Raw genomic sequence first — 18,759 nt, 5'->3', positions numbered from 1 at the left:
TAATGGTCAGTTAACTTAAATAACCCAGGGTTGATGACGTATGGACCCTGCATTTGGGAGTGCGACGACATCAGCAGGCTGAAACCAGTCTCTCGAGCTGAAAGAAAACGCAGCTGAGGAGATATGAGGTAAGACTTATCCGGCAACATTACATTTATAATGTCTTTAATTTAATTATAGTGTTAGCATTGTGAACCAAAATTAATTTAAAAGTGTGTATTTTTGTATTTATTGGCGCGATATTCGTTTAAATCTCTCGTTTTTTTCTCTTGCTCGCTTACGTTGCTGCCTGAGGAAACGGACATAAAGTTAAGCCAGCCGATTCGAAAGAAAACACAGTAACACACATTTTTCATAATTTTAAGATTTTTCTGAACTTCATTGGAGGTCAAACTGCAGAAACTATAACGTTAGATTGTTAATAGCCTAATTTGAAGTGTTATACCCGACTTTTGGGAGCATATTGTATGTCTTATCTGGCGACATTACATTTATAACGTCTGTTATTTGATTAAAGAGTACCTAACGTTAGCATTGCTGAATTCAAAATAGTTTGAAATTTTGTATATATATATATATATATATTAGTATTATAATATTCTCGCACTGTATTAAGATATTTCGAGATCTTACTCGTTCTTTTATTCACCTCTTTTTTTCCTTTCAGACTGCAGACAAGAGCCATCGACCATCGTTCCAGGTACATAAGTTACATGAACTGGCATGCATGATGATTTTCAAATGCAAGCAATGTTGTTTATTCTATGATTTATATATATATTAATATATCAAACATGTTAAAGTGCACAGAAACCATGCAACAGGAAGAAGCTGTTTTTCTCTTGGTTGATGCAAGTTATTTTTGTACAGTATTGACACACTTTTTCTCTTATGAATATTGTACTTGTGATTTCTAATAGTTTTTATTAGTTTGTTTATTTTGTGTTACAGGAAACTTCCACCTAAACAGATGCTGAGGGCCAGATTTCCCTGCCAAGCACTCCAAGGCTCATCATGCTCGGTAAGATCCCAGCACTCGACATAAACAATAGATGCCAGTTTTAAGGGTTACTTCATCTATAAAGCATATTTGTATCGAGTCACTGTGTGGTGTGAACAAAGTTTTATGTCATCTTGCACATACATTCCAAAAATCTCTAGTGGTTATTGATCTAATAGGAAAAAAAGAGGTAGTTATGTAGGGCTAGTGTTTTCAATAAATTTTGCGGTAACACTTTACAATAAGGTTCATTAGTTAACATTAGTTAACTACATTAATTAACATGAACTATTAATGAACTGCACTTATACAGCATTTATTAATCTTTGTTAATGTTAATTTCAACAATTACTAATACTTCATTAAAATCTGGTTAACGTTAGTTAATGCACTGTGAACTAACATGAACAAACAATTAAAAGCTTTATTTCTATTAACTAACATTAACAAAGATTAATAAATACTGTAACAAATGTATTGCTCTTGGTTTGTTCATGTTAGTTAATACATTTACTAATGTTAACTAATGAACCTTATTGTAAAGTGTTACCAATTTTGCTTATGTAAAATAGTTAACCATATCAGATTGAATACTGTGCAATGTCAACTTTTATTTAATATTTTTTAGGAGAGTCCATTCTGGGGGCAAAAAATGGATGCTTTCCATCGAGGGCAGAGTTCTCCTCCAATTGAGTGACCGTTGTGATTTCACTTCTGCTCTAGCCATGTATGATGCAGCCACTACATTGGAATTTATCCAGAGGTTGGCACTTATTTGTTTTTTATATAGTTTTGACTAGAAATGGGAACAAATATTTGAGTACTCATTCTTTAACCAACTACCCGATTGGTAAAATACTTCTTAAAGTGTTTATTTTTGTTTATATCAACTGTTGTGCTATTGTTAAACATCAAACGTTTAATTTAACTCACCATGCAAATGGTAGAAAAGCAGCACAGCTAGTCTAATGCAAGTGGCGGCCGGTGACTTCTTTTTTCGAGGGCGCACGATGCGAAGTTTGTCACAACATGTATGTAGCCCGTCATGTGTGTGGTTTGTGATTTCAAATATGTGTTTGGCGCGTCGAGTGAAACAATACTTTTCCATTCACAAATCAACAAATATTTACCATAAATTTCACTGTTGTATCACTAACTGTAAACATGGTATTGTGGCAGAAATGTGGGATATTCATGTATAATTTTATAATAGTATTAAAGGCGGAGTGCACAATGTTTGAAAGCCAATGTTGATATTTGAAATCACCTAAACAAACACGCCCCTACCCTAATAGAATCTGGACCCTCTTTTAAAAGACCCGCCTCACACATACGCAACCCAGCAAGGATGTCGGTTAGTAGACACGCTCCTTACTGCTGATTGGCTTTAAGTGTGTTTTGGTAGTCGGCCCGTCTCCTTTTCCAAAGCGTTTTTCAAACATTGTGCACTCCGCCTTTAATGTAGACAGTTATAAATAAAAAATATTTTTTTGTGGATTTTACTCCACAAACCACCAACAGAGCATATAAAAAATAAAAATTGTTTATTTAAAGGTGCAGTGTGTAAATTTTAGCGGAATCTAGTGGTGAAGTTGTGAATTGCAACCAACTGCTCAGTCCACTGCTCACCTCTTGCTTTTGAAACACATAGAGAAGCTACGGTAGCTGCCACCTCACAAACATGTCATAGTTGGAGACAACTTAGTAAAAAAGTTTGTCCGTTAAGGGCTTCTGTAGAAACATGGCTGCACAAAATGGCGGCTTCCATGTAAGGGGACCCTCTGTGTATGTAGTTAAAACGTCTCATTCTAAGGCAATAAACACATAACGGTTCATTATGAAAGGTCTTTATACACCCCTGATAATTAAGTTTTGTATATTATTTTGCATTTCTGTCAAGAGATCCTTCTTGAAATTACACACCGCACCTTTAAAACACTGTGAAGTCAACTTTTATGTATATGTCATCAACCCATCTGTCTTGCTTATAAACTTTTACATTAATAGTCAATTTCTTTCATTACAGGGTAGAATCCAGCCCAGGAAGTCAACTAGTTCAGGTCCAGTTTTAAAAGAATAATAGTTCTGAAAAAAAAAACGTCTTGGAGAAAACAATATTCAGGTTTGAAATCCTGCTGTAAATGTTAATCATTTAATTTTTATGCATTTGTAATTTACCAGAAACATTTTAATAAATATTGATTTTTTTTGTGTGTTCAGAAAAGTGTTTTTGTATGAAGTGTTGAAATTAAATGAAATATTCACAGAAAAATGTTAACATATTAAAAAAAATGTATGTGTTCAGAAAAGTTTTGAGATGTTCACAGAAAAAATGTAACATGTTGAAAAAAATGTATGCTATGCTATTTTTAATTTATGAATTTTTGTAATTTAAAGTGAGAAAATAAATGGCATTTTTGTGACAAACAGAGTCTTCATTTTACAGTACACAAAATAAATGCAGTAATCCCTATTACAGTAGTAGTTATGAAATACAGTACTGTCATTATTACTGTAAAAGAGTTCACAGTAATTTAAATTTTACTGCAGTTACATTTACAGTAAGAATACTGTGAAATGAAATACAGCAACTTACTAGCTAATTGCTGCCAGCAAGTTACTGTATTTTTCACAGTATTCTTTTTACAGTGTAAGGTAACGAAGTATTTGTACTTCGTTACTTGACACCTCTGACAATACCAAATTTAAAACCCCTACACTGTAAAAAATATCCGTAGAAATTACAATGGTATTGCAGCTGGGTTGCCGGTAAATTACCGTAGATTTAAATTTACACTGTAAAAAGAATACTGTGAAAAATACAGTAACTTGCTGGCAGCAATTAGCTAGTAAGTTGCTGTATTTCATTTCACAGTATTCTTACTGTAAATGTAACTGCAGTAAAATTTAAATTACTGTGAACTCTTTTACAGTAATAATGACAGTACTGTATTTCATAACTACTACTGTAATAGGGATTACTGCATTTATTTTGTGTACTGTAAAATGAAGACTCTGTTTGTCACAAAAATGCCATTTATTTTCTCACTTTAAATTACAAAAATTCATAAATTAAAAATAGCATAGCATACATTTTTTTCAACATGTTACATTTTTTCTGTGAACATCTCAAAACTTTTCTGAACACATACATTTTTTTTAATATGTTAACATTTTTCTGTGAATATTTCATTTAATTTCAACACTTCATACAAAAACACTTTTCTGAACACACAAAAAAAATCAATATTTATTAAAATGTTTCTGGTAAATTACAAATGCATAAAAATTAAATGATTAACATTTACAGCAGGATTTCAAACCTGAATATTGTTTTCTCCAAGACGTTTTTTTTTTTCAGAACTATTATTCTTTTAAAACTGGACCTGAACTAGTTGACTTCCTGGGCTGGATTCTACCCTGTAATGAAAGAAATTGACTATTAATGTAAAAGTTTATAAGCAAGACAGATGGGTTGATGACATATACATAAAAGTTGACTTCACAGTGTTTTAAAGGTGCGGTGTGTAATTTCAAGAAGGATCTCTTGACAGAAATGCAAAATAATATACAAAACTTAATTATCAGGGGTGTATAAAGACCTTTCATAATGAACCGTTATGTGTTTATTGCCTTAGAATGAGACGTTTTAACTACATACACAGAGGGTCCCCTTACATGGAAGCCGCCATTTTGTGCAGCCATGTTTCTACAGAAGCCCTTAACGGACAAACTTTTTTACTAAGTTGTCTCCAACTATGACATGTTTGTGAGGTGGCAGCTACCGTAGCTTCTCTATGTGTTTCAAAAGCAAGAGGTGAGCAGTGGACTGAGCAGTTGGTTGCAATTCACAACTTCACCACTAGATTCCGCTAAAATTTACACACTGCACCTTTAAATAAACAATTTTTATTTTTTATATGCTCTGTTGGTGGTTTGTGGAGTAAAATCCACAAAAAAATATTTTTTATTTATAACTGTCTACATTAAAGGCGGAGTGCACAATGTTTGAAAAACGCTTTGGAAAAGGAGACGGGCCGACTACCAAAACACACTTAAAGCCAATCAGCAGTAAGGAGCGTGTCTACTAACCGACATCCTTGCTGGGTTGCGTATGTGTGAGGCGGGTCTTTTAAAAGAGGGTCCAGATTCTATTAGGGTAGGGGCGTGTTTGTTTAGGTGATTTCAAATATCAACATTGGCTTTCAAACATTGTGCACTCCGCCTTTAATACTATTATAAAATTATACATGAATATCCCACATTTCTGCCACAATACCATGTTTACAGTTAGTGATACAACAGTGAAATTTATGGTAAATATTTGTTGATTTGTGAATGGAAAAGTATTGTTTCACTCGACGCGCCAAACACATATTTGAAATCACAAACCACACACATGACGGGCTACATACATGTTGTGACAAACTTCGCATCGTGCGCCCTCGAAAAAAGAAGTCACCGGCCGCCACTTGCATTAGACTAGCTGTGCTGCTTTTCTACCATTTGCATGGTGAGTTAAATTAAACGTTTGATGTTTAACAATAGCACAACAGTTGATATAAACAAAAATAAACACTTTAAGAAGTATTTTACCAATCGGGTAGTTGGTTAAAGAATGAGTACTCAAATATTTGTTCCCATTTCTAGTCAAAACTATATAAAAAACAAATAAGTGCCAACCTCTGGATAAATTCCAATGTAGTGGCTGCATCATACATGGCTAGAGCAGAAGTGAAATCACAACGGTCACTCAATTGGAGGAGAACTCTGCCCTCGATGGAAAGCATCCATTTTTTGCCCCCAGAATGGACTCTCCTAAAAAATATTAAATAAAAGTTGACATTGCACAGTATTCAATCTGATATGGTTAACTATTTTACATAAGCAAAATTGGTAACACTTTACAATAAGGTTCATTAGTTAACATTAGTAAATGTATTAACTAACATGAACAAACCAAGAGCAATACATTTGTTACAGTATTTATTAATCTTTGTTAATGTTAGTTAATAGAAATAAAGCTTTTAATTGTTTGTTCATGTTAGTTCACAGTGCATTAACTAACGTTAACCAGATTTTAATGAAGTATTAGTAATTGTTGAAATTAACATTAACAAAGATTAATAAATGCTGTATAAGTGCAGTTCATTAATAGTTCATGTTAATTAATGTAGTTAACTAATGTTAACTAATGAACCTTATTGTAAAGTGTTACCGCAAAATTTATTGAAAACACTAGCCCTACATAACTACCTCTTTTTTTCCTATTAGATCAATAACCACTAGAGATTTTTGGAATGTATGTGCAAGATGACATAAAACTTTGTTCACACCACACAGTGACTCGATACAAATATGCTTTATAGATGAAGTAACCCTTAAAACTGGCATCTATTGTTTATGTCGAGTGCTGGGATCTTACCGAGCATGATGAGCCTTGGAGTGCTTGGCAGGGAAATCTGGCCCTCAGCATCTGTTTAGGTGGAAGTTTCCTGTAACACAAAATAAACAAACTAATAAAAACTATTAGAAATCACAAGTACAATATTCATAAGAGAAAAAGTGTGTCAATACTGTACAAAAATAACTTGCATCAACCAAGAGAAAAACAGCTTCTTCCTGTTGCATGGTTTCTGTGCACTTTAACATGTTTGATATATTAATATATATATAAATCATAGAATAAACAACATTGCTTGCATTTGAAAATCATCATGCATGCCAGTTCATGTAACTTATGTACCTGGAACGATGGTCGATGGCTCTTGTCTGCAGTCTGAAAGGAAAAAAAGAGGTGAATAAAAGAACGAGTAAGATCTCGAAATATCTTAATACAGTGCGAGAATATTATAATACTAATATATATATATATATATATACAAAATTTCAAACTATTTTGAATTCAGCAATGCTAACGTTAGGTACTCTTTAATCAAATAACAGACGTTATAAATGTAATGTCGCCAGATAAGACATACAATATGCTCCCAAAAGTCGGGTATAACACTTCAAATTAGGCTATTAACAATCTAACGTTATAGTTTCTGCAGTTTGACCTCCAATGAAGTTCAGAAAAATCTTAAAATTATGAAAAATGTGTGTTACTGTGTTTTCTTTCGAATCGGCTGGCTTAACTTTATGTCCGTTTCCTCAGGCAGCAACGTAAGCGAGCAAGAGAAAAAAACGAGAGATTTAAACGAATATCGCGCCAATAAATACAAAAATACACACTTTTAAATTAATTTTGGTTCACAATGCTAACACTATAATTAAATTAAAGACATTATAAATGTAATGTTGCCGGATAAGTCTTACCTCATATCTCCTCAGCTGCGTTTTCTTTCAGCTCGAGAGACTGGTTTCAGCCTGCTGATGTCGTCGCACTCCCAAATGCAGGGTCCATACGTCATCAACCCTGGGTTATTTAAGTTAACTGACCATTAGATTCGCAAGTCATAAGCATATTAAACAATTTACTATTAACTTAGAGTAACAGTCAACTTTATAATTGTTAATATTCTGAAACAAGACAGTTTTGATGACGTATGCAGCCGAGAAATGCGATCTCCGGAGGCTGCAGCCTTCGCATTGAGACACGGCCAATTACTATTATTATTAAATTATTATCCTTCTCTTAACTATGACGTTATAAAATGTTGCCAGACTAGAAAATATATCGAAATCATGCAGAAATATATATTTGTGGTAATAAAATTGCAAAATGCACACACGAGACGGGTTTACTAGGAAGTGTGCCACTCATTACTCCTCTCTCTCCGTGCACTCTTAAAGTTGAACAAGCAGGTGACTTTACAAGAGTATAAACTTTGGAATTAAATTAGCAAATTTACCTTTCTGAAGTAAAAATTCAGATGAAAGTGTGGAATCTCGTAGCTTTCCTTGGCTGAAGAAAAAAATCCTCTAGAAATTGCTGTATTGTGATTCACAGAAAAAATATTTTTACTGTAGAATTTACCCGCCGTTGAAAAAAGACCATGATGCTTTGCAGATCTACAGCAACTTGCTGTATACAAGTTCTACAGTAAGCATTTGCTCATTTTACAGTAATAATGCTGTGAAAACTACAGAAATTTGTTACAGTGTATGTTATTTACTGGCAATAGTTTGTTCAAAGTTAAATAAATTGTAATTATTATCAAGTCTTAATCTTTACAGAATAAAACTATACAATAACAGCCTCATGCAAAGCATTCTGGGAACCAGAAATCATCATCAACCCTTTTCTGTTTTTGCTTCAGATTTTGTTTCTCAGAATGTTTTGCTTGATGCTGTTTTTCTAGTTTTATTCTGTAAAGACAAAGACTGGTAAATGTTTAATGTTTATTTAACTTTGAACAAAATGTTGCCAGTAAACAACATAAATTTAAATCTACGGTAAATTACCGGCAACCCAGCTGCAAATTTCTACGGAATTTTTTTACAGTGTAATTTTCATTGTGCATCTCTTCTTATCAGATTATCAGGAGTCTGATTTGATTTCAGAAAAGGTAGTCACACCTAACAACATAAGTTCTTGATCAGCCTTTAAATTTGTCTAGCTGATTTTCTCATAAAGATTGTCTGTGTCCCTATAGTAGCAAGGTCTTTACTAAACATTGAACGGCTGTCTCACTCTTCTCCTCTTTCACTCAAAGGCTTGTATGAAGATGAACAAGTGTTCAGTGTCCAGTTTTTCTCTTGTCTCCAAGAACAATATTGTCTTTGTGGGTCTCCTTCTGGATTCCACTCAGTCTTTTTGTTTTTCATCTTGTAATTGTCTCTGAACATTGTGCAGTGCCCCCTTCACTGCTTGAGATCAATCATAGTCCCATTCAGATAGTATGTGTCCTCAGTTCAGTTTATGAGTTACTCCTCTCTTTGCAACTCCAACACTTTGATGTCACACAGTTTTTGCCATTGCCTGTTTCTTGCCACCTTTTATTCACGTTCTTGAATGTCAAAGGATGGGAGTTTTCAGCCCTTCAAGGTTCAGCTTGACCCATGCAAAATATTGCCATTCAATTTAAAATAAAATTTCTTTTGTGACCACCTTCCATCATCAGATGAAGACTCCTCTTCATTTTGTTAAGTCTTTTTTATCTTTATATAATTTATCTGTGTCATTCACCTTTTAATAATTTTTCTGTCCTTTTTAATTTTTCTCTTTATTTCCACCTTTAATAACTTGGTCTCTACTCTTTTCCTTTAAACTTGTTGTTTCTCTTTCAAAGCTTCATCTCTATGTTTCTGCTAGATTTAGCCTTAAACCTACAATTTCCTCGAGCAATGAGAATTGACCTTTACAGGTCAAATCTAGTGACCCCTCCCTTTTCTCCTCTCTCTCTCTCTCTCTCTCTCTCCCTCTTAGCATTTCTTTTTATGTTGATTATCTCTTCTTATCTTTCTTTTAGCTTATATTTTTATTTAGTTATATTTCTTCGCACACAATGCCGCATCAAATGTTTCCTCATTTGAACATCCAATTATTCTATTTTCTAATTCTCCACACAACAATTGTTTAATCCTTATTTTTCCATTAATGTGACTGCCATAATCTTTTCTTTGCAATATAACACCTTATAATTTTTTTTTTTTTGAATTTTCAATTCAATTCAATTCTATTTATATAGCGCTTTTCACAAAAGTTAATTGTTTCAAAGCAGCTTTACATAAATAGAAGCAGTGAAAAGCACAGAAAAACGACAGATAGCACAACAAAATAAATGATAGCATAAGCAGTTAAATTTGCTGCGGCTATGACTCAATATTATAAGCGAACGTATTATTAAAGTAACGTCTAGAAGAGGAAGCTAAGTAAAGCCCAAAAAGGCTGCCTCCCCGGAGTGAAAAACCCCCTAGGAGAAAATAAAACCCGGGCTTTTATCCGAGGAAAAATAAGTCCTAGGAGGGAAAAACCCTTGGGAGAACAGATAAGGAGATTTAGCGGAGATTAAACGGGTTCTGCCGGTGATCGTTGGTCAGGCATCAGCTGGGCATCACGTTGAAGGACGGCCAGTAGATCAGAGGTGTGCCGACTTTCACATCTACCGGGACTGGGTCTGTTTGTCTCGTTGTCCTCGGGGTCGAGGACGAGACAGGGAGAGAAAAACAAAATCGTATTAGCGTAGCGGCCGTTCATATGTATTGAAGTGTCACACAGTGATGAGGTTTAACTCAGCTTAGTTCCAGACGGACTAACTATTGCGGCATAATTATATTATCCACAGTTGAGGATTTAGCAAATTGGGGGCCCAATGCGAAGGTATATATGGTAAATAAGGGTCACCTTCCGATCTTTAAGAGAAAATTAAACCTGACGACCCGTTTGACTAAGGCCTAAAGCCCCACTGTCGTCGTTAATGCAGGTTCAGTGGTAAACGGGTCTATATTTGTATACTATTCACAAGACACACGAAAGCGCGAAAAACGCAACCCGACCATACATGCAAACCCGTTTGACTAAGGCTGGAGGCCCCACTGTCGTCGTTAATGCAGGTTCAGTGGCAAACGGGTCTGTATGGTATACTATTCACAAAACACACGAAAGCACCAAAATCGCAACCAAACCATACGTGACAAACCGTTTGACTAAGGCCGGAAGCCCCACTGTCGTCGTTAATGCAGGTTCAGTGGCAAACGGTGGCAAACTATTTAATGCAATTCATTTTTAAGTGTTCATGCGTTCAAAGGTTTTTATTTATTTATTTGGTTGGTCTGTGTTATGACCGTGAGTGCTTTGTTTTCCGTAAAAAAAACTATTGCGAGTTAAGAACCTTTACTAGACAAATTATGCGAATGCTTTGTTGAAGTGAAAAGTTTTAAGTCTAGATTTAAAATGATCGACTGTGTCTGATTCTCGGACATCGGTTGGTAAATCATTCCATAGCTTAGGGGCTAAGAAGGAAAAGGATCTTCCACTTTTAGACACTTTTGATAGTCTAGGGATAATCAATAGACCAGAATTTTGCGACCGTATTGTGCGTGATGGATTGTATTCTGATAGTAATTCTCTAAGATATGAGGGTGCTAAGCCATTTAAAGCTTTGTAGGTGATAAGTGATATTTTAAATTGGATGCGAAATGCTGGAAATGGCTGAGCTGGAAATGCCTTTAAACGACATTTCTCATCATAAGAATGCTCCTGAATGCATTTTAGGCCGAATTGGGCACTTTTGCATGAAAAGTCTCAATCCAATCTGAAATGTTGAAATCTGTTTGAAAAAAGCTTTTCTGAGCTGGAAATGCCTTTAAACAACATTTCTCATCATAAGAATGCCCCTGAAGGCATTTTAGGCCGAAGTGGGCACTTTTGCATGAAAAGTCACAATCCAACATGAAATGTTGAAATCTGTTTGAAAAATGCTTTTCTGAGCTGGAAATGCCTTTAAACGACATTTCTCATCATAAGAATGCCCCTGAAGGCATTTTAGGCCGAATTGGGCACTTTTGCATGAAAAGTCACAATCCAACCTAAAATGTTGAAATCTGTTTGAAAAATGCTTTTCTGAGCTGGAAATGCCTTTAAACGACATTTCTCATCATAAGAATGCTCCTGAACGCATTTTAGGCCGAATTGGGCACTTTTGCATGAAAAGTCACAATCCAACCTGAAATGTCGAAATCTGTTTGAAAAATGCTTTTCTGAGCTGGAAATGCCTTTAAACGACTTTTCTCATCATAAGAATGCTCCTGAAGACATTTTAGGCCGAATTGGGCACTTTTGCATGAAAAGTCACAATCCAACCTGAAACGTCGAAATCTGTTTGAAAAATGCTTTTCTGAGCTGGAAATGCCTTTAAACGACATTTCTCATCATAAGAATGCTCCTGAAGGCACTTTAGGCCGAATTGGGCACTTTTGCATGAAAAGTCACAATCCAACCTGGAAATGCCTTTAAACGACATTTCTCATCATAAGAATGCTCACGAAGGCATTTTAGGCCGAATGGGGCACTTTTGCATGAAAAGTCACAATCCAACCTGAAATGTTGAAATCTGTTTGAAAAATGCTTTTCTGAGCTGGAAATGCCTTTAAACAACATTTCTCATCATAAGAATGCTCCTGAAGGCATTTTAGGCCGAATTGGGCACTTTTGCATGAAAAGTCACAATCCAACCTGAATTGTTGAAATCTGTTTGAAAATGCTTTTCTGAGCTGGAAATGCCTTTAAACGACATTTCTCATCATAAGAATGCTTCTGAAGGCGTTTTAGGCCGAAATGGGCACTTTTGCATGAAAAGTCACAATCCAACCTGAAATGTTGAAATCTGTTTGAAAAATGCTTTTCTGAGCTGGAAATGCCTTTAAACGACATTTCTCATCATAAGAATGCTCCTGAAGGCATTTTAGGCCGATTTGGGCACTTTTGCATGAAAAGTCACAATCCAACCTGAAATGTTGAAATCGCCTGAAAAATGCTTTTCTGAGCTGAAAATGCCTTTAAACGACATTTCTCATCATAAGAATGCTCCTGAAGGCATTTTAGGCCGAATTGGGCACTTTTGCATGAAAAGTCACAATCCAACCTGAAATGTTGAAATCGCTTGAAAAATGCTTTTCTGAGCTGGAAATGCCTTTAAACGACATTTCTCATCATAAGAATGCTCCTGAAGGCATTTTAGGCCGAATTGGGCACTTTTGCATGAAAAGTCACAATCCAACCTGAAATGTTGAAATCGCTTGAAAAATGCTTTTCTGAGCTGGAAATGCCTTTAAACGACATTTCTCATCATAAGAATGCTCCTGAAGGCATTTTAGTCCGATTTGGGCAGTTTTGCATGAAAAGTCAAAATCCAACCCGAAATGTTGAAATCGCTTGAAAAATGCTTTTCTGAGCTGGAAATGCCTTTAAACGACATTTCTCATCATAAGAATGCTCCTGAAGGCATTTTAAGCCGAATTGGGCACTTTTGCATGAAAAGTCAAAATCCAACCTGAAATGTTGAAATCGCTTGAAAAATGCTTTTCTGAGCTGGAAATGCCTTTAAACAACATTTCTCATCATAAGAATGCTCCTGAAGGCATTTTAGGCCGAATTGGGCACTTTTGCATGAAAAGTCACAATCCAACCTGAAATGTTGAAATTGCTTGAAAAATGCTTTTCTGAGCTGGAAATGCCTTTAAACGACATTTCTCATCATAAGAATGCTCCTGAAGGCATTTTAGGCCGAATTGGGCACTTTTGCATGAAAAGTCAAAATCCAACCTGAAATGTTGAATTCGCTTGAAAAATGCTTTTCTGAGCTGGAAATGACATTAAACGACATTTCTCATCATAAGAATGCTCCTGAAGGCATTTTAGGCCGAATTGGGCACTTTTGCATGAAAAGTCACAATCCAACCTGAAATGTTGAAATCGCTTGAAAAATGCTTTTCTGAGCTGAAAATGCCAGAGTCATGAAAAGTCAGAGTCCAACCTGAAATGTTGAAATCACTTGAAAAATGCTTTTCTGAGCTGGAAATGCCTTTAAACGACATTTCTCATCATAAGAATGCCCCTGAATGCATTTTAGGCCGAATTGGGCACTTTTGCATGAAAAGTCAGAGTCCAACCTGAAATGTTGAAATCGCTTGAAAAATGCTTTTCTGAGCTGGAAATGCCTTTAAACGACATTTCTCATCATAAGAATGCCCCTGAAGGCATTTTAGGCCGAATTGGGCACTTTTGCATGAAAAGTCAGAGTCCAACCTGAAATGTTGAAATCGCTTGAAAAATGCTTTTCTGAGCTGGAAATGCCTTTAAACGAAATTTCTTATCATAAGAATGCCCCTGAATGCATTTTAGGCCGAATTGGGCACTTTTGCATGAAAAGTCAGAGTCCAACCTGAAATGTTGAAATCGCTTGAAAAATGCTTTTCTGAGCTGGAAATGCCTTTAAACGACATTTCTCATCATAAGAATGCCCCTGAAGGCATTTTAGGCCGAATTGGGCACTTTTGCATGAAAAGTCAGAGTCCAACCTGAAATGTTGAAATCGCTTGAAAAATGCTTTTCTGAGCTGGAAATGCCTTTAAACGACATTTCTCATCATAAGAATGCCCCTGAAGGCATTTTAGGCCGAATTGGGCACTTTTGCATGAAAAGTCACAGTCCAACCTGAAATGTTGAAATCGCTTGAAAAATGCTTTTCTGAGCTGGAAATGCCTTTAAACGACATTTCTCATCATAAGAATGCCCCTGAAGGCATTTTAGGCCGAATTGGGCACTTTTGCATGAAAAGTCAGAGTCCAACCTGAAATGTTGAAATCGCTTGAAAAATGCTTTTCTGAGCTGGAAATGCCTTTAAACGACATTTCTCATCATAAGAATGCCCTGAAGGCATTTTAGGCCGAATTGGGCACTTTTGCATGAAAAGTCACAGTCCAACCTGAAATGTTGAAATCGCTTGAAAAATGCTTTTCTGAGCTGGAAATGCCTTTAAACGAAATTTCTTATCATAAGAATGCCCCTGAATGCATTTTAGGCCGAATTGGGCACTTTTGCATGAAAAGTCAGAGTCCAACCTGAAATGTTGAAATCGCTTGAAAAATGCTTTTCTGAGCTGGAAATGCCTTTAAACGACATTTCTCATCATAAGAATGCTCCTGAAGGCATTTTAGGCCGAAATGGGCACTTTTGAATGAAAAGTCACAATCCAACCTGAAATGTTGAAATCGCTTGAAAAATGCATTTCTGAGCTGGAAATGCCTTTAAACGACATTTCTCATCATAAGAATGCTCCTGAAAGCATTTTAGGCCGAATTGGGCAGTTTTGCATGAAAAGTCAAAATCCAACCTGAAATGTTGAAATCGCTTGAAAAATGCTTTTCTGAGCTGGAAATGCCTTTAAACGACATTTCTCATCATAAGAATGCTCTTGAAGGCATTTTAGGCCGAATTGGGCACTTTTGCATGAAAAGTCAAAATCCAACCTGAAATGTTGAAATCGCTTGAAAAATGCTTTTCTGAGCTGGAAATGCCTTTAAACGACATTTCTCATCATAAGAATGCTCCTGAAGGCATTTTAGGCCGAATTGGGCACTTTTGCATGAAAAGTCAAAATCCAACCTGAAATGTTGAATTCGCTTGAAAAATGCTTTTCTGAGCTGGAAATGACATTAAACGACATTTCTCATCATAAGAATGCTCCTGAAGGCATTTTAGGCCGAATTGGGCACTTTTGCATGAAAAGTCACAATCCAACCTGAAATGTTGAAATCGCTTGAAAAATGCTTTTCTGAGCTGAAAATGCCAGAGTCATGAAAAGTCAGAGTCCAACCTGAAATGTTGAAATCACTTGAAAAATGCTTTTCTGAGCTGGAAATGCCTTTAAACGACATTTCTCATCATAAAAATGCCCCTGAAGGCATTTTAGGCCGAATTGGGCACTTTTGCATGAAAAGTCACAATCCAACCTGAAATGTTGAAATCGCTTGAAAAATGCTTTTCTGAGCTGGAAATGCCTTTAAACGACATTTCTCATCATAAGAATGCCCCCTGAAGGCATTTTAGGCCGAAGTGGGCACTTTTGCATGAAAAGTCACAATCCAACATGAAATGTTGAAATCTGTTTGAAAAATGCTTTTCTTAGCTGGAAATGCCTTTAAACGACATTTCTCATCATAAGAATGCCCCTGAAGGCATTTTAGGCCGAATTGGGCACTTTTGCATGAAAAGTCACAATCCAACCTAAAATGTTGAAATCTGTTTGAAAAATGCTTTTCTGAGCTGGAAATGCCTTTAAACGACATTTCTCATCATAAGAATGCTCCTGAACGCATTTTAGGCCGAATTGGGCACTTTTGCATGAAAAGTCACAATCCAACCTGAAATGTCGAAATCTGTTTGAAAAATGCTTTTCTGAGCTGGAAATGCCTTTAAACGACTTTTCTCATCATAAGAATGCTCCTGAAGACATTTTAGGCCGAATTGGGCACTTTTGCATGAAAAGTCACAATCCAACCTGAAACGTCGAAATCTGTTTGAAAAATGCTTTTCTGAGCTGGAAATGCCTTTAAACGACATTTCTCATCATAAGAATGCTCCTGAAGGCACTTTAGGCCGAATTGGGCACTTTTGCATGAAAAGTCACAATCCAACCTGGAAATGCCTTTAAACGACATTTCTCATCATAAGAATGCTCACGAAGGCATTTTAGGCCGAATGGGGCACTTTTGCATGAAAAGTCACAATCCAACCTGAAATGTTGAAATCTGTTTGAAAAATGCTTTTCTGAGCTGGAAATGCCTTTAAACTACATTTCTCATCATAAGAATGCTCCTGAAGGCATTTTAGGCCGAATTGGGCACTTTTGCATGAAAAGTCACAATCCAACATGAAATGTTGAAATCTGTTTGAAAAATGCTTTTCTTAGCTGGAAATGCCTTTAAACGACATTTCTCATCATAAGAATGCTCCTGAAGGGCATTTTAGGCCGAATTGGGCACTTTTGCATGAAAAGTCACAATCCAACCTAAAATGTTGAAATCTGTTTGAAAAATGCTTTTCTGAGCTGGAAATGCCTTTAAACGACATTTCTCATCATAAGAATGCTCCTGAACGCATTTTAGGCCGAATTGGGCACTTTTGCATGAAAAGTCACAATCCAACCTGAAATGTCGAAATCTGTTTGAAAAATGCTTTTCTGAGCTGGAAATGCCTTTAAACGACTTTTCTCATCATAAGAATGCTCCTGAAGACATTTTAGGCCGAATTGGGCACTTTTGCATGAAAAGTCACAATCCAACCTGAAACGTCGAAATCTGTTTGAAAAATGCTTTTCTGAGCTGGAAATGCCTTTAAACGACATTTCTCATCATAAGAATGCTCCTGAAGGCACTTTAGGCCGAATTGGGCACTTTTGCATGAAAAGTCACAATCCAACCTGGAAATGCCTTTAAACGACATTTCTCATCATAAGAATGCTCACGAAGGCATTTTAGGCCGAATGGGGCACTTTTGCATGAAAAGTCACAATCCAACCTGAAATGTTGAAATCTGTTTGAAAAATGCTTTTCTGAGCTGGAAATGCCTTTAAACGACATTTCTCATCATAAGAATGCTCCTGAAGGCATTTTAGGCCGAATTGGGCACTTTTGCATGAAAAGTCACAATCCAACCTGAATTGTTGAAATCTGTTTGAAAATGCTTTTCTGAGCTGGAAATGCCTTTAAACGACATTTCTCATCATAAGAATGCTTCTGAAGGCGTTTTAGGCCGAAATGGGCACTTTTGCATGAAAAGTCACAATCCAACCTGAAATGTTGAAATCTGTTTGAAAAATGCTTTTCTGAGCTGGAAATGCCTTTAAACGACATTTCTCATCATAAGAATGCTCCTGAAGGCATTTTAAGCCGAATTGGGCACTTTTGCATGAAAAGTCAAAATCCAACCTGAAATGTTGAAATCGCCTGAAAAATGCTTTTCTGAGCTGAAAATGCCTTTAAACGACATTTCTCATCATAAGAATGCTCCTGAAGGCATTTTAGGCCGAATTGGGCACTTTTGCATGAAAAGTCACAATCCAACCTGAAATGTTGAAATCGCTTGAAAAATGCATTTCTGAGCTGGAAATGCCTTTAAACGACATTTCTCATCATAAGAATGCTCCTGAAAGCATTTTAGGCCGAATTGGGCAGTTTTGCATGAAAAGTCAAAATCCAACCTGAAATGTTGAAATCGCTTGAAAAATGCTTTTCTGAGCTGGAAATGCCTTTAAACGACATTTCTCATCATAAGAATGCTCTTGAAGGCATTTTAGGCCGAATTGGGCACTTTTGCATGAAAAGTCAAAATCCAACCTGAAATGTTGAAATCGCTTGAAAAATGCTTTTCTGAGCTGGAAATGCCTTTAAACGACATTTCTCATCATAAGAATGCTCCTGAAGGCATTTTAGGCCGAATTGGGCACTTTTGCATGAAAAGTCAAAATCCAACCTGAAATGTTGAATTCGCTTGAAAAATGCTTTTCTGAGCTGGAAATGACATTAAACGACATTTCTCATCATAAGAATGCTCCTGAAGGCATTTTAGGCCGAATTGGGCACTTTTGCATGAAAAGTCACAATCCAACCTGAAATGTTGAAATCGCTTGAAAAATGCTTTTCTGAGCTGAAAATGCCAGAGTCATGAAAAGTCAGAGTCCAACCTGAAATGTTGAAATCACTTGAAAAATGCTTTTCTGAGCTGGAAATGCCTTTAAAACGACATTTCTCATCATAAAAATGCCCCTGAAGGCATTTTAGGCCGAATTGGGCACTTTTGCATGAAAAGTCACAATCCAACCTGAAATGTTGAAATCGCTTGAAAAATGCTTTTCTGAGCTGGAAATGCCTTTAAACGACATTTCTCATCATAAGAATGCCCCTGAAGGCATTTTAGGCCGAAGTGGGCACTTTTGCATGAAAAGTCACAATCCAACATGAAATGTTGAAATCTGTTTGAAAAATGCTTTTCTTAGCTGGAAATGCCTTTAAACGACATTTCTCATCATAAGAATGCCCCTGAAGGCATTTTAGGCCGAATTGGGCACTTTTGCATGAAAAGTCACAATCCAACCTAAAATGTTGAAATCTGTTTGAAAAATGCTTTTCTGAGCTGGAAATGCCTTTAAACGACATTTCTCATCATAAGAATGCTCCTGAACGCATTTTAGGCCGAATTGGGCACTTTTGCATGAAAAGTCACAATCCAACCTGAAATGTCGAAATCTGTTTGAAAAATGCTTTTCTGAGCTGGAAATGCCTTTAAAACGACTTTTCTCATCATAAGAATGCTC

The 18,759-nt window shown here is 36.1% G+C and overlaps 2 long non-coding RNA genes across 3 annotated transcripts; one reads left to right on the top strand and one right to left on the bottom strand.

Annotated features, from left to right (window-relative positions):
• Positions 1-3,533, top strand: LOC135721878 (uncharacterized). Of its 2 annotated transcripts, XR_012337239.1 has the most exons (4): positions 1-128; positions 295-1,021; positions 1,629-1,763; positions 3,027-3,533. It is a non-coding gene; the product is annotated as an uncharacterized lncRNA (long non-coding RNA). The 2 variants fall into 2 exon arrangements; XR_012337238.1 differs by having other exon boundaries at positions 18-1,021; positions 3,027-3,467.
• Positions 3,534-3,791: 258 nt separating this feature from the next.
• On the bottom strand, positions 3,792-8,104 carry LOC135721877 (uncharacterized). The gene is made up of 4 exons (XR_010521635.2): positions 6,747-8,104; positions 6,426-6,495; positions 5,684-5,818; positions 3,792-4,420 (listed from the first exon to the last, which is right to left on the bottom strand). It is a non-coding gene; the product is annotated as an uncharacterized lncRNA (long non-coding RNA).
• Positions 8,105-18,759: the final 10,655 nt, after the last annotated feature.

Source organism: Paramisgurnus dabryanus, chromosome 9 (assembly GCF_030506205.2).
Source record: "Paramisgurnus dabryanus chromosome 9, PD_genome_1.1, whole genome shotgun sequence".
Lineage (NCBI taxonomy): Eukaryota > Metazoa > Chordata > Actinopteri > Cypriniformes > Cobitidae > Paramisgurnus > Paramisgurnus dabryanus.
The sequence above is the reverse complement of the archived record's forward strand: the minus strand, read 5'-3'. Positions and strand labels throughout refer to the sequence as shown.